This window comes from Microcaecilia unicolor, chromosome 1, assembly GCF_901765095.1.
Source record: "Microcaecilia unicolor chromosome 1, aMicUni1.1, whole genome shotgun sequence".
NCBI classification, from domain to species: Eukaryota; Metazoa; Chordata; class Amphibia; order Gymnophiona; family Siphonopidae; genus Microcaecilia; species Microcaecilia unicolor.
In genome coordinates, this window is record NC_044031.1 from 406,666,509 (window position 1) to 406,680,033 (window position 13,525).

General features: G+C 41.3%; 1 protein-coding gene across 3 annotated transcripts in view; it reads right to left on the reverse strand.

Moving 5' to 3' along the window:
* The window catches only part of LOC115460296 (thiopurine S-methyltransferase-like), a 98,051-nt gene that overhangs the window by 70,006 nt on the left and 14,520 nt on the right, over positions 1–13,525 (reverse strand). The window contains exon 1 of one of the 3 annotated variants that reach the window (XM_030190091.1): positions 5,859–5,880. The exons of the other annotated variants lie outside the window; for them this stretch is intronic. The gene's annotated coding sequence lies outside the window, so the exon portion shown is untranslated. Of the gene's footprint in view, positions 1–5,858; positions 5,881–13,525 lie in introns of those variants that run through there. 3 annotated transcript variants of the gene reach the window in all.

Here is a 13,525-nt window from a genome sequence, read left to right on the forward strand (position 1 = left end):
AAGAGTCATCACTGAGTTCTGAAATTTATAAGATGGTTGTTGAGATCCTGTATGTTATTGCACATTATCAAATGTAAAGAATATAGCCCTAGGTATATTATATATTTTGTACTGATCCCTGCTTTTAAGATAATTAGACCCTTACAAAACTGATTGTCAAATGGCTGTTGTCAGATATTTTTGGATATTATATTGCGGTTTCTTCTGGAGATCTCACATTGAATTCTAACGGTTTAGTCACACAAACAATTTGCACTGATTATACAGTGTGTGTACATTTATTTGGCCAATGATTGTGTTATAGAAGCCTGTTTTTGAGAAAACATGATATCTTGTTATTACAGTACTACTACTACTACTACTTAACATTTCTAGAGCACTACTAGGGTTACGCAGCACTGTACAAATTAACAAAGAAGGACGGTCCCTGCTTAAAGGAGCTTACAATCTAAAGGACGAAATGTCAAGTTGGGGTAGTCTAGATTTCCTGAGTAGATGTGTAGTGGTTAGGTGCCAAAGGCGACATTGAAAAGGTGGGCTTTGAGCAATGATTTGAAGGTAGGGAGGGGGCCTGGCGTATGGGCTCAGGGAGTTTGTTCCAAGCAAGGGGTGAGGCGAGGCAGAAAGGGAGGAGCCTGGAGTTGGCGGTGGTGGAGAAGGGTAATGAAATGAGGGATTTGTCTTGAGAGCGGAGGTTACAGGTAGGGACGTAAGGGGAGATGAGGGTAGAGAGGTAAGGAGGGGCTGCAGATCGAGTGCATTTGTAGGTTAGTAGGAGAAGCTTGAACTGTATGCGGTATCTGATCGGAAGCCAGTGAGCCTCAGGCTTAGCTGATGTCTTTTTCTTCACATTTTTTAGATGTAGTAAAGCAGATATTACTGGCTTACTCAATAAACCTGTTCATTAAAACCGTTTTACATTGGATTAGTTGGGTCTATTAAGGAACCCATATATTGCCACAGACCAAACTGCAGAAGAAGCAGACGAGTAGCCACCAACTCATGCAAGCCTGCACCTTTCCTATGCTGACAACAATGTGGATTCTCACTCTCAGCTACAGTAGCAGCTGGGAAGGGAATAATCCATGACTCCATATTGATTTCATGTAGATTTATCTTATTTTCTTTTATGGGTCCATCCAAATAGCTATGGAGACTACTGCTTCCCCTATTCTAGAAGGGACCCAGGACATCCCAAGAAGAGTTTCTGGCTATTGAGGAGCTGTCTGAGTTAACAGTGCAAGAGGCAGACAAAGTACTAAGACTGCAAGAAGAGGAGGATGGCCTAGAAATCCCTAGATATCGAGTAGCCACTGCAGAGGGAACAAGAGAGATTGAACCAGGCCTCTCCATTACAAAGTAGGAGAAGCAGACATCTAAAAAAAAAAAAATAACAGAAGAGGAGAAGGATCAGTTGGAGCAGCTGCTACTTTAGGAGCCTTCAGCTTTGAGGAGAAACCCAGTAGCACAGAACTCCAATCAACACCAGACCTTTTCTACCAGTTCCAAAACCTGCATCTTTTTGTGATCTTTCTCCTGCCATGCTGTCATTTACCTGATCAACAGGGCTCTACATATTAGAAAGGTCAATCACTGAAGGGTAAGACTACCTGTGGAGGGTCATCCAACAGAATTCTGAAGCCCTCAACTGAAATGTGGAAACTGTTCAAAAGGGATGCAAGACAGCTCCACAGCAGCACTGTGGAGATGGCAGCATACCCCTGGTGAAAATAATCCAAAACTCACTGAGGGAGTTTGTAAATAGCCAGTCATGCACTAACACTCTGGTAACCCACTTGGAACTTTCCCAAACCCTAAGAGGCACCAAAAAAAGCATGCATTCCAGATCAGGGATGAACAAGGTAGGCCTCTATGAAGTGCAGAAGCAAAGCTACTGCAGAGAATGTAATGTCACCCATGGCCCATTTTCCCATGTCTATACAAGTTATGCTCTTACTGTGCAAGAAACACTGCCTTATACCTTTGGGGCCTGTTTTATAAAAGTATGCCTAAGTCCAAAAGGTGCATAACTTTTTAAATGCAACATAGAATCCTATGTGGGGAGAGTGGGAGGGATGTAAGGGACAGAGAAGGAAGGCAGAGGCTGGATGAAAGTGGGGAGAGAGGGAGGGCAGAGGCTGGATGGAAGGAGGACATAGGGTAGAGGCCGGATGAAAGTGGCGAGGGAGGAATGGAAGGGAGAGAGAAGGCAGGCAGACAGACACTGGATGGAAGGGGGGAGAGGAAGGCAGACGCTGGATGGAAGGGTGAGAGAAGGAGGGCATGCACGAGAATACAGGTGTTGGTGGGTGAAGCATGCTACCGATCTGCTTGCGCAAGCAGCATGGAACTAGGACCTCGGGCAGTGGACCTCTTCAGCTTGTGAGACTTGGGCATCCTTGCCAGCAAAGGTAAGACTTGGAGGACTGGAGAATGTGGGGGGAGATGAGAAGAAATGTGTAGCCTAGGGGCACCATGACCCAAGAAAGTTTAGGAACCACTGTCTTAATCATTTAGAAGAAATTGCGAGTCCCCACAGCAACGCTTGGAGAGCACCAACTGTCCAAGAAATTTTTTATCTGTTCTGGGTCACAGAAGATGTAGTGGTTATGTTAAAATTTAATTAAATATTTTACATGGGAAATGAAAAAGAAAACCCATTACAGAGATTGAAACTTCTTGACACGTACCTAGAAATTATTTCCTCTTAGCCTAAAGCCATGGCACTTACATCAGGAAGTCACACTTCCTCCACAAAAACATGTTGTTGTAGTGTACAAAATGACCTTAAAATCCTGTCTGACTAGGACATTTATTTATGTATGCGTTCTTGTATCCCACTGTTATCCAAAAACAACTTTTGGTTCAAAGTGGCTTACAATTTATATTTTGGTAAACAATTACATTAGTTTTTATCCATTATGACGTGGAGAGGATATTTATAGTCTTTAGAATTTTTTGAGGAGCTGTTTAGAAGAAGGTAAGACTATAGTTTATGTAGTTTTCCATTGAGGGGGGACATTGTTAGCTTATGTAGTTAGCTGTCACGTTCTCAAAGCTGGAAACTGGGTTGTGAGCCCTTGGGCCACTGCCGAGGAGCGGCAGTGGAAGGCAAAACCACCCCACACCAGAGACTAAGCAGAACCGGACTGGAGTTGCAGCAGAGGCAAACAGGCAGGACTGAAGCAGAGCAGGCACCCTTAAACTTCACCTGCACTTGGCCACTTTTCACCAAAAGTTGAGCTTCTGGCTGCAGGTGGCCGGCAGGGCTTACTGGGCAAGGCAGGACTGGATACCCCAATAGGCTGAACCAGGACTGAGGGTCAGAGAGGAGAGGACTATACAGAGACAGCCAGGCAGGGAATGAGAAGCCAAAAGACCAGACTGAAAGCTGTAAACAGCCACTGCAGCAGGGAACCAAACACTGAAAAACAAAAGACAGACTAAAAGCTGCCAGGCAGCCACTAAACAAGAAACACAGAGAACCCAGAACCAGACACAGTAAATACAAACAAGAGTCAAGACTAGGACAGTACAAGCTAAGCTACACATAAACTAAACAGAATCAGGCAAGGAACTAGAACAGGAATCAAACTAGGCTGAAGTGCAACAAGCACCAACATACCAGGGCCTTAGACGCAATGCAAAGGCAAAGCAGAGTGTTTCAGAATGGCTAATAAGCTCAGCAGCACCTGGAGCTCAGCTGCAACCATCACCAGGAAACTACGGGTGCTGTGTAGGTTCAATCCAAGCAAGCAAGTCTGGCAGCCCGGAAGATCCGGACCGGACTGGGCTGAAAACTGGAACGGGTGACAGCACACAGACAATCTAATGCAGCCAGCACACTGAGACAGAGACAGAACTAACTCACAAGGAACAGACAGAAGCCAGCTCAGAAGCTGACCACAGGACATACGGTGAGTCGGAGAGGGGTCACGGCCACAGACGTGACAGTTAGCTATAGAATTATTTTAAAAGGTAGGTTGTCATTTCTTTCCTGAATTGGATAGTTAGTGATGCAAAGGTAGAACTCAATGCTGGTGGGGGCGGGGCTGGGGAGATTTGAGAAGAAATGTGAAGCCTAGGGGCGCCATTACCCAAGAAAGTTTGGGGATCACTGACCTAGTTAGTTTTGATGCTTGCAGTTAAAAGTAAAAAGTGGCATAGAGACCTACATAAGTAATGCCACACTGGGAAAAGACCAAGGATCCATCGAGCCCAGCATCCTGTCCATGACAGCGGCCAATCCAGGCGAAGGGCACCTGGAAAGCTTCCCAAACGTACAAACATTCTATACATGTTATTCCTGGAATTGTGGATTTTTCCCAAGTCCATTTAGTAGCAGTTTATGGACTTGTCCTTTAGGAAACCGTCTAACCCCTTTTTAAACTCTGCCAAGCTAACCGCCTTCACCACATTCTCCGGCAACGAATTCCAGAGTTTAATTACGCGTTGGGTGAAGAAAACTTTTCTCCGATTTGTTTTAAATTTACTACACTGTAGTTTCATCGCATGCCCCTTAGTCCTAGTATTTTTGGAAAGCGTGAACAGACGCTTCACATCCACCTGTTCCACTCCACTCATTATTTTATATACCTCTATCACGTCTCCCCTCAGCCGTCTCTTCTCCAAGCTGAAAAGCCCTAGCCTCCTTAGTCTTTCTTCATAGGGAAGTCATCCCATCCCCGCTATCATTTTAGTCGCCCTTCGCTGCACCTTTTCCAATTCCACTATATTTTTCTTGAGATGCGGCGACCAGAATTGAACACAATACTCAAGGTGCGGTCGCACCATGGAGCGATATAACAGCATTATAACATCCTCACACCTGTTTTCCATACCTTTCCTAATAATACCCAACATTCTATTCGCTTTCCGAGCCGCAGCAGCACACTGAGCAGAAGGTTTCAGTGTATTATCGACGACGACACCCAGATCCCCTTTCTTGGTCCGTAACTCCTAATGTGGAACCTTGCATGACGTAGCTATAATTCGGGTTCTTTTTTCCCACATGCATCACCTTGCACTTGCTCACATTAAACGTCATCTGCCATTTAGCCGCCCAGTCTCGTAAGGTCCTTCTGTAATTTTTCCACGATCCTGTCGCGAGTTATTCAAATGACTTTGAATAACTTTGTGTCATCAGCAAATTTAATTACCTTGCTAGTTACTCCCATCTCTAAATCATTTATAAATATATTAAAAAGCAGCGGTCCTAGCACAGACCCCTGAGGAATCCCACTAACTACCCTTCTCCATTTTGAATACTGCCCATTTAACCCCACTCTCTGTTTCCTATCCTTCAACCAGTTTTTAATCCACAATAGGACATTTCCTCCTATCCCATGACTCTCCAATTTCCTCTGTAGCCTTTCATGAGGTACCTTGTCAAACGCCTTTTGAAAATCCAGATATACAATATCAAGTGGTTTATTAAAACAGTTACCCGACGTGGCCACGTTTCGCCCTCAGGCTGCATCAGGAGTAAAAACTTCAAACTAAAAACAATACATAAAAACTCTCATAATGAACAATAATTCACAATAATTAAAATGAATGCAATGTAAAACTCATAAATGAGTAACATCAAAATTTAAAAACATAAAAATTAAATTTGAAAATATGAGTAAAAGAGCTATATGGATTAAATATTCACACGCAGGAGACAAGTGATGTCAATATGATTAAGTGTATGTGGAGAAAAGGAAATACACAGATTAGTGTCATTTTCCATTGTAACATGCAGTTCCATATTATCCAGTCTATCATACTTTTGATTCAAAGTAGTGCTAATGTTGAAGTGATCACATCACATCACATAGAGAAGTTATCAAAAGGTAAAACAAGTGTTTACATACCTAAAAGGGGATTATTACAAAGCATTCCCCTAAAAGTTAACTTATAAAAACCTAAAACAGAAAGCAACAGTATCTCAATGCTTGGTTAATATCTAGTATTCATTCAATTCAAAACAGAATAATCATTTATTTTTGAGCTGTAGGAATTCCGAAGTATTAAAATACACATTTATTTTTACTTAAGTACTTTGAACAACACTGTCAGATTGTTCGCTACTTGTCGTCCCTGATGGGGAAAAGTCTTAAATTATCACTACTTGGTTTATTGTTTGGTAAATCTGCAGAATGTGGTACTTTGATTAAAGGGGAGTGGTTCTTACTGGTAAAAGTCAGCATTATTGCAAAACATTGTATAATGCAATATTGGGTGGGAACAGGCCCACCCTCCTATTGGCACTGGAGAAACAAGTTGTATGAGCTTATTAACTGGGAAAGAAAATTAATGTTGTCTATCTGGGAGCTACACATTCATCACTGCCTACAAGAGTAAGACGTAGAATCCTTAATGGGTTGGCTGTGTAAACCTATTAATTGTAGATGGTTCTGTTACTGTCGTTCCATATTGTCACTATCCTTGTGGTACCAGGGGTGGGGGGATATAAAAGTGTGGGGGGGGGGGGGAGGAAAGTAATTTAGATTGAAGAGGATTTGGGGAGTGGGTGAGTATATGAATAAACATAACTAAAATGATGATGCTCCTTTCATAGAGTGTCTGGTATAGGACAGCTTTCCTTGGCTTGAATTATTTCATTTTTTTTCTACTGATGTTTATTCACTCAATAAAATGCACTTTAAATAAAATACAAGTATGGCTGCAAGAATTAAGAAGTCACAGAAGTGGAGAAACTAGATCCGCTACAAGAAGAAATGCAGAGGCAAGGGAGTAGCGTCATCAACAGGACACTTCCAAACAAATTCAAGGAGACGAAAGATGGTCCACTATTAAAGAATATTTTACCATCTTTCGTCTCCTTGGATTTGTTTGGAAGTGTCCTGTTGATCACACTACTCCCTTACCTCTGCAAAAATTAGGGGTATACACTGCAGAGAGGTAAAACTCATGGCCCATTACATTTAGACTAGCAGTTGAGCCCGTAAAAACGGGCTGGTATTGGGGTTTTCCTCCCTCCCTGCGAGGTCGCCACCGCTACCGTTCCCCCCCCCCGGAGTCACCGCCATCCCTCCACCCGGCCCGGGCCCTCTCTCTCTCCACTACTAAACTTACACATCCATTCGCCGGAACGCAGCACGCACATCAGCTGAGCTGCCGTCGGCCCTTCCTTCTCTGCCTGTGTCCCGCCCTCCTGTGACGTAACGTCAGCGAGGGCGGGACACAGGCAAGGAAGGAAGGCCGATGGCAGCTCAGCTGATGTGCATGCTGCGTTCCGGCGAATGGATGTGTAAGTTTAGTAGCGGAGAGAGGGCCCGGGCCGGGTGTGTGTGTGGGCAGGGTAACGGTAGCGGTGACCTCGGGTGGGCGGGTGCGGTATCAACCTCGGCGGCGCAGTTTCCCTCTCTGTCCCGCCCTCGTCATCACATATTGACGCGGGGGCGGGACAGAGAGGGAAGTCTCTACTGCGCATTTGCGAGTGAGTCGGTCACTCGCCGTTTATATGTTTGATGAACCAAAACATATTTGCCCTCTCTGTCCTTTTACACCAAACAAGCGTGACAAGGCAGTTTTTTTGTTAATAAGAATTGCCACTCCCCTGCGCCTACACTCTGCAGAAGAGAAGAAACAACCCCCCACCCACTGTTGGCATAATTTTTTGTGCTCTACGACCTAGTTAGTTCTGATGCTTGCAATTAAAAGTAAAAAGTAAAAGTGGCAGAGAGACCTAAATGATGATTCCTCAATAAACCAAATGAAACAGCAAAACCTGGAACAGGATTTTTCTATTGCAAACCTTGTCACACAAACAGTGGATCATTTCATCTTAAATTTTGGTGTTCAGGAAATACAGCCTATGAGAACAATAGAGTTGCCAGTGCTTGTTGAACTGATTACTAGTCTCCAGTCAAACAGAACAGTAATGAATCCAGTCACTTTGAAGTGCTGATGAAGCTGAAGCTGGTTGCAATTCTTGGTGAACAGAAATATGTTTCTACCCCAAAAGACTGCTGGACATCCCATGGAAAATTTTAAATTGGCGTAACTGTCCACTGGATTGATAGTCTGCTTGTCTGGCCTTAAAACAGAAGACGTTTCATACACTTGACATTCTTGCATCAGTTCTTGAAGATATTTAGAGTTTGCCATCAGATGAAAACTTGTTAGGACGACAACAGACAATTTCAACTTTGTGAAACCCTTCTCTGTAATTGGACGGCAAGACAATAACAAAGATGAAGATGTAAGTGCTGAATTAGCACTACTACTAACGCAGATGATAACAATGATGATGATAAAGAATTATTTGCTCTAAGGAAGTCAAGTGCTTCAGCCAGAGATTCCTTTGATCAACACCTGCAGACCCAGTTAAAAGGCATCAGTAATATTATGGCCTGGCCTGTTTTGATGGAACTTTTTATCAGACTAAACAATCCAATTCCTGCTAGTTTATTTGTTGAACACCTTTTTATCTGTGCTGGATTAATGACTCACAAGCGCACTCACATGAGTGACAGTTGGGATAAAAATGTTAACAATAGTTGCATTCACTGTAGTTACAGTACTTTTACTTTTCACTCAAAAAGTATTATATTAGAAAGTAACTTCTTTACTTTTACTTAAGTACATTTTTTAATGTGTTCTTCATTGTACTTTGAAAAAACACAAGAGGCACCAAATAGTCTGTTCAGATACAAGTACAAAAAAACTGCAGATCAAATTAACCAATAAAAAATAAGATAAAAGAGAAGTGGTTTATTAAAACAGTTACCCGACGTGGCCACGTTTCGCCCTCAAGCTGCATCAGGAGTAAAAACTTCAAACTAAAAACAATACATAAAAACTCTCATAATGAACAATAATTCACAATAATTAAAATGAATGCAATGTAAAACTCATAAATGAGTAACATCAACATTTAAAAACATATAATAAAAACACAAAAATTAAATTTGAAAATATGAGTAAAAGAGCTATATGGATTAAATATTCACACGCAGGAGACAAGTGATGTCAACATGATTTGCCAGCTTATTTTCGAAAGTGAAAGACGCCCATATTTCGACCCAAATCGAGAGATGGGTGTCCGTTTCCCGTGGGTGCCCAAATCGGTATAATCAAAACCCGATTTTTGGCGTCCTCAAATGCAGTCCGTCACGGAGACGAACAAAGATCAGGGGGTGTGGTGAAGGCGGGACTGGGGCGTGGTTATCAGCCGAGGAGAGATGGGTCTCTTTAGCTGATAATCGAAACAAGAAGGGCGTTTTTGACGAGAATTTGGTCCACTTTATTTGGACCCTTTTGTTTCAGGTCCAAGTCCCAAAAAAGAGCCCCAACTGACCAGATGATCACCGGAGGGAATCGGGGTTGACCTCCCCTGACTCCCCCAGTGGTCACTAACTCCCTCCCACCAAAAAAAACCCACTTTACAAACTTTTTTCCCAGCCTGTATGCCAGCCTCAAATGCCGTACCCACCTCCATGACAACAGAATGTGTTGTATCCTCTGACAGCCTTTCCCTGGTTCTGATGTGGGTCTCGGGTGAGTGTGACACCTTTTCTGTCATCCCTATGGTGGGTGCAGGGTATTGGCTCCGTGATTCCACTAGCTTGTGTTAAATGCTCACAATGTTGGTAGTTGGTAGGCTCTACTTTTCCCTCTGCTTGCTGGGTCAGAGTGTGCCCTGTTTTGTTTCCGGTAGTCCATGAGGTAGTGGCCATTTGTGTAAGACACTTTTAGATCCCTTTCATGTGTTAGCCACGTTACAGCACTTAGTTCTTACCTTGAATGTTGCTGAAAGAGGGCATTGTACACCATTCTGCCAGTTCGGACCTACTGCTTATCTCAGTACCAGGGAGACTCGTTGCCAGTGGGGCACAACCTCTGATCTGCAGTTAACTGTGAGTAAAGGTGCTTATTCAAATAAAGGACGTTTTCAGCGAGATTAGTCTTCAAGTGTGAACTGCTGTGCCAAGGTTATACACCAGCAACAAGTCCTGTCCCTGGAGCACTTTTAGTGGGTACTGCAGTGCACTTCAGGCAGGCAGACCCAGGCCCATACCTCCCTCACCCGTAACACTTGTGGTGGTAAATGGGAGGCCTCTAAAACCCACTGTACCCACATGTAGTTGCCCCCTTCACCCCTAAGAGCTATGGTAGTGTTGTACATTTGTTCCTCCCACGACCAAATGGCTTGGATTAGGACGTTTCTGAGCTGAGCGTTTTTAGTTTCCATTATCGCAAAAAAAAAAAAAACCCGCCCATCTCAGAAGGGACCAAATCCATGGCATTTGGTCCGTCCAAACCGTATTTTCGAACAAAAGATGGACGCCCATCTTTTTTGATAATACGGTCTGTCCCGCCTCTTCACATACCCGTTTTCAGTCATAGACGCCCATGGAGATGGGTGTTCGCGTTCAATTATGCCCCTCTAAGTGTATGTGGAGAAAAGGAAATACACAGATTAGTGCCATTTTCCATTGTAACATGCAGTTCCATATTATCCAGTCTATCATACTTTTGATTCAAAGTAGTGCTAATGTTGAAGTGATCACATCACATCACATAGAGAAGTTATCAAAAGGTAAAACAAGTGTTTACATACCTAAAAGGGGATTATTACAAAGCATTCCCCTAAAAGTTAACTTATAAAAACCTAAAACAGAAAGCAACAGTATCTCAATGCTTGGTTAATATCTAGTATTCATTCAATTCAAAACAGAATAATCATTTATTTTTGAGCTGTAGGAATTCCGAAGTATTAAAATACACATTTATTTTTACTTAAGTACTTTGAACAACACTGTCAGATTGTTCGCTACTTGTCGTCCCTGATGGGGAAAAGTCTTAAATTATCACTACTTGGTTTATTGTTTGGTAAATCTGCAGAATGTGGTACTTTGATTAAAGGGGAGTGGTTCTTACTGGTAAAAGTCAGCATTATTGCAAAACATTGTATAATGCAATATTGGGTGGGAACAGGCCCACCCTCCTATTGGCACTGGAGAAACAAGTTGTATGAGCTTATTAACTGGGAAAGAAAATTAATGTTGTCTATCTGGGAGCTACACATTCATCACTGCCTACAAGAGTAAGACGTAGAATCCTTAATGGGTTGGCTGTGTAAACCTATTAATTGTAGATGGTTCTGTTACTGTCGTTCCATATTGTCACTATCCTTGTGGTACCAGGGGTGGGGGGATATAAAATTGTGGGGGGGGGGGGGGGGGAGGAAGGTAATTTAGATTGAAGAGGATTTTGAGAGTGTGTGAGCATATGAAGAAATAAACATAACTAAAATGATGATGCTCCTTTCATAGAGTGTCTGGTATAGGACAGCTTTTCTTGGCTTGAATTATTTCATTTTTTTCTACTGATGTTTATTCATTCAATAAAATGCACTTTAAATAAAATACAAGTACGGCTGCAAGAATTAAGAAGTCACAGAAGTGGAGAAACTAGATCCGCTACAAGAAGAAATGCAGAGGCAAGGGAGTAGCGTCATCAACAGGACACTTCCAAACAAATTCAAGGAGACGAAAGATGGTCCACTATTAAAGAATATTTTACCATCTTTCGTCTCCTTGGATTTGTTTGGAAGTGTCCTGTTGATCACACTACTCCCTTACCTCTGCAAAAATTAGGGGCATACACTGCACAGAGGTAAAACTCATGGCCCATTACATTTAGATGAATCAAAACATATTTGCCCTCTCTGTCCTTTCCCACCAAACAAGCGTGACAAGGCAGTTTTCTTGTTAATAAGAATTGCCACTCCCCTGCGCCTACACTGCAGAAGAGAAGAAACAACCCCCCACCCATTGTTGGCATAATTTTTTGTGCTCTACGTCAGAGATCAGACATTTTTACCAGTACTAACGTGTTAAGTGCCACTGATAGCAAATTTGCTAAATAGATACTTTTGTTCTGTTTTCACAGAAGAAAATCCTGGAGAAGGACCGCGATGGACTGGAAATAGTACAAATGACATTAGCAACTTAGAAGCTTAACAATGGTGTTTTATATAATAGCAATCGGAAGAAGACGGTGTTATAAAAATATTAACTTATAAATGTTTGAAATTTTGTTCAAATGCTGTCAGTAATAAGAATATATCTTTACAAGATCAGTGTGTTATGAGACCTTAAGGTTCATCAAGGGTAACTTTAATTTATGTTAGCTTTGATGCACACTTGATTAAATACTGATTTTAAGTAAGTATGATACCAGGTCCCTGTTATTCAAATTAGAATTATACAGCATACGAGTTTGAGGGATCAGTTAAAATTTATGTTCTCATAAATATGCATTTGATGACAATAAACGGCACGGGGGTAGCACCGCAATTTATATTAGTGGTTTAGAAGCTTATATTTGCCGATTTACATACTAATAAGTACACATTACATTACAACCAAGTACATATGACACCAGATTTTTGGAATTTAAATAACATTTTCTTATAAAAGTTGTTTCACAGACCTGTATGTCACCATTTTTTCATTCATTTTTATTTTATTATTATTATTTTTTAATAATTTTGTCATTTAGGGACATGCTGTTTGTGCTGTTTTTTTTGCATTTCCTTTTTACTTGTCCTGATATGCATTTTGCAAGTAAGTATTACACATTAATTATATCTTCATTTATATTTGTTATTAACAATGTTTTGCTTTTTGATTTGGTTGTTTGGTTATTATTTTATTCACCATTTATTCATGCATTGTTCAATTATTAATTTTTCCATCATTTATTTTGTATTTTTCATTTTTTATTATTTTAATTATTATATTTTTTTCATATTAGTATTTTTTTCACATTTTTCATTTTTTTTAGTTTATCTAATAGTACAAAACATATTTATATTTTCATATATATTTTTTTCAGTTTTTTTAGTTGCTCTTATTCGTAGAGATACAGACTAGGTATGTGTTCTTTCCTTTTATCATTTTATCAATTGACAATTTTAATATACAATATTTTGAAAAGATGTTTGATAGTCATTTTTATATGTTTGCACCTGTGCCCTTTCTTTGCTGGTAATATATTTTAAATATATATGTATGTATATGTATATATGTATTTCATATATATATACTAGTAAAAGAGGCCCGTTTCAGAGCGCTAGCAAGGTTTTCGTCGCCAACACCCCCCCTCCCTCCCTGGCCAACCCTTTCGTTGTTCTGCCATTGCTCCGCCCCCAACATCATGACGTTTGACGTGAGGGCGGGGCCCGGAGCGATTTCCCACCCCCCGCCTCCCTCCCTGCCAACTCCTTCGTTGTTCTGCCATTGCTCCGCCCTCGAGGGCGGGGCCCGGAGCGATTTTGGTGGCTTCACCACCACGAACCTTCAAACCTTTTTGAAGGAAGTCAGGGCTTGGCTTCACTGATGTCAGTGTCCTCAGAAGGTTGAGGGTGAGTTTTATTATAGTAGATACAGATATATATATATATATATATATAATGTTATATTTTCCTATGTTAATGTCTTATTCATTTGATTATTATAATTATATATTTATAAATATTTTATGTTTTTATCCATTTTTTAAATTG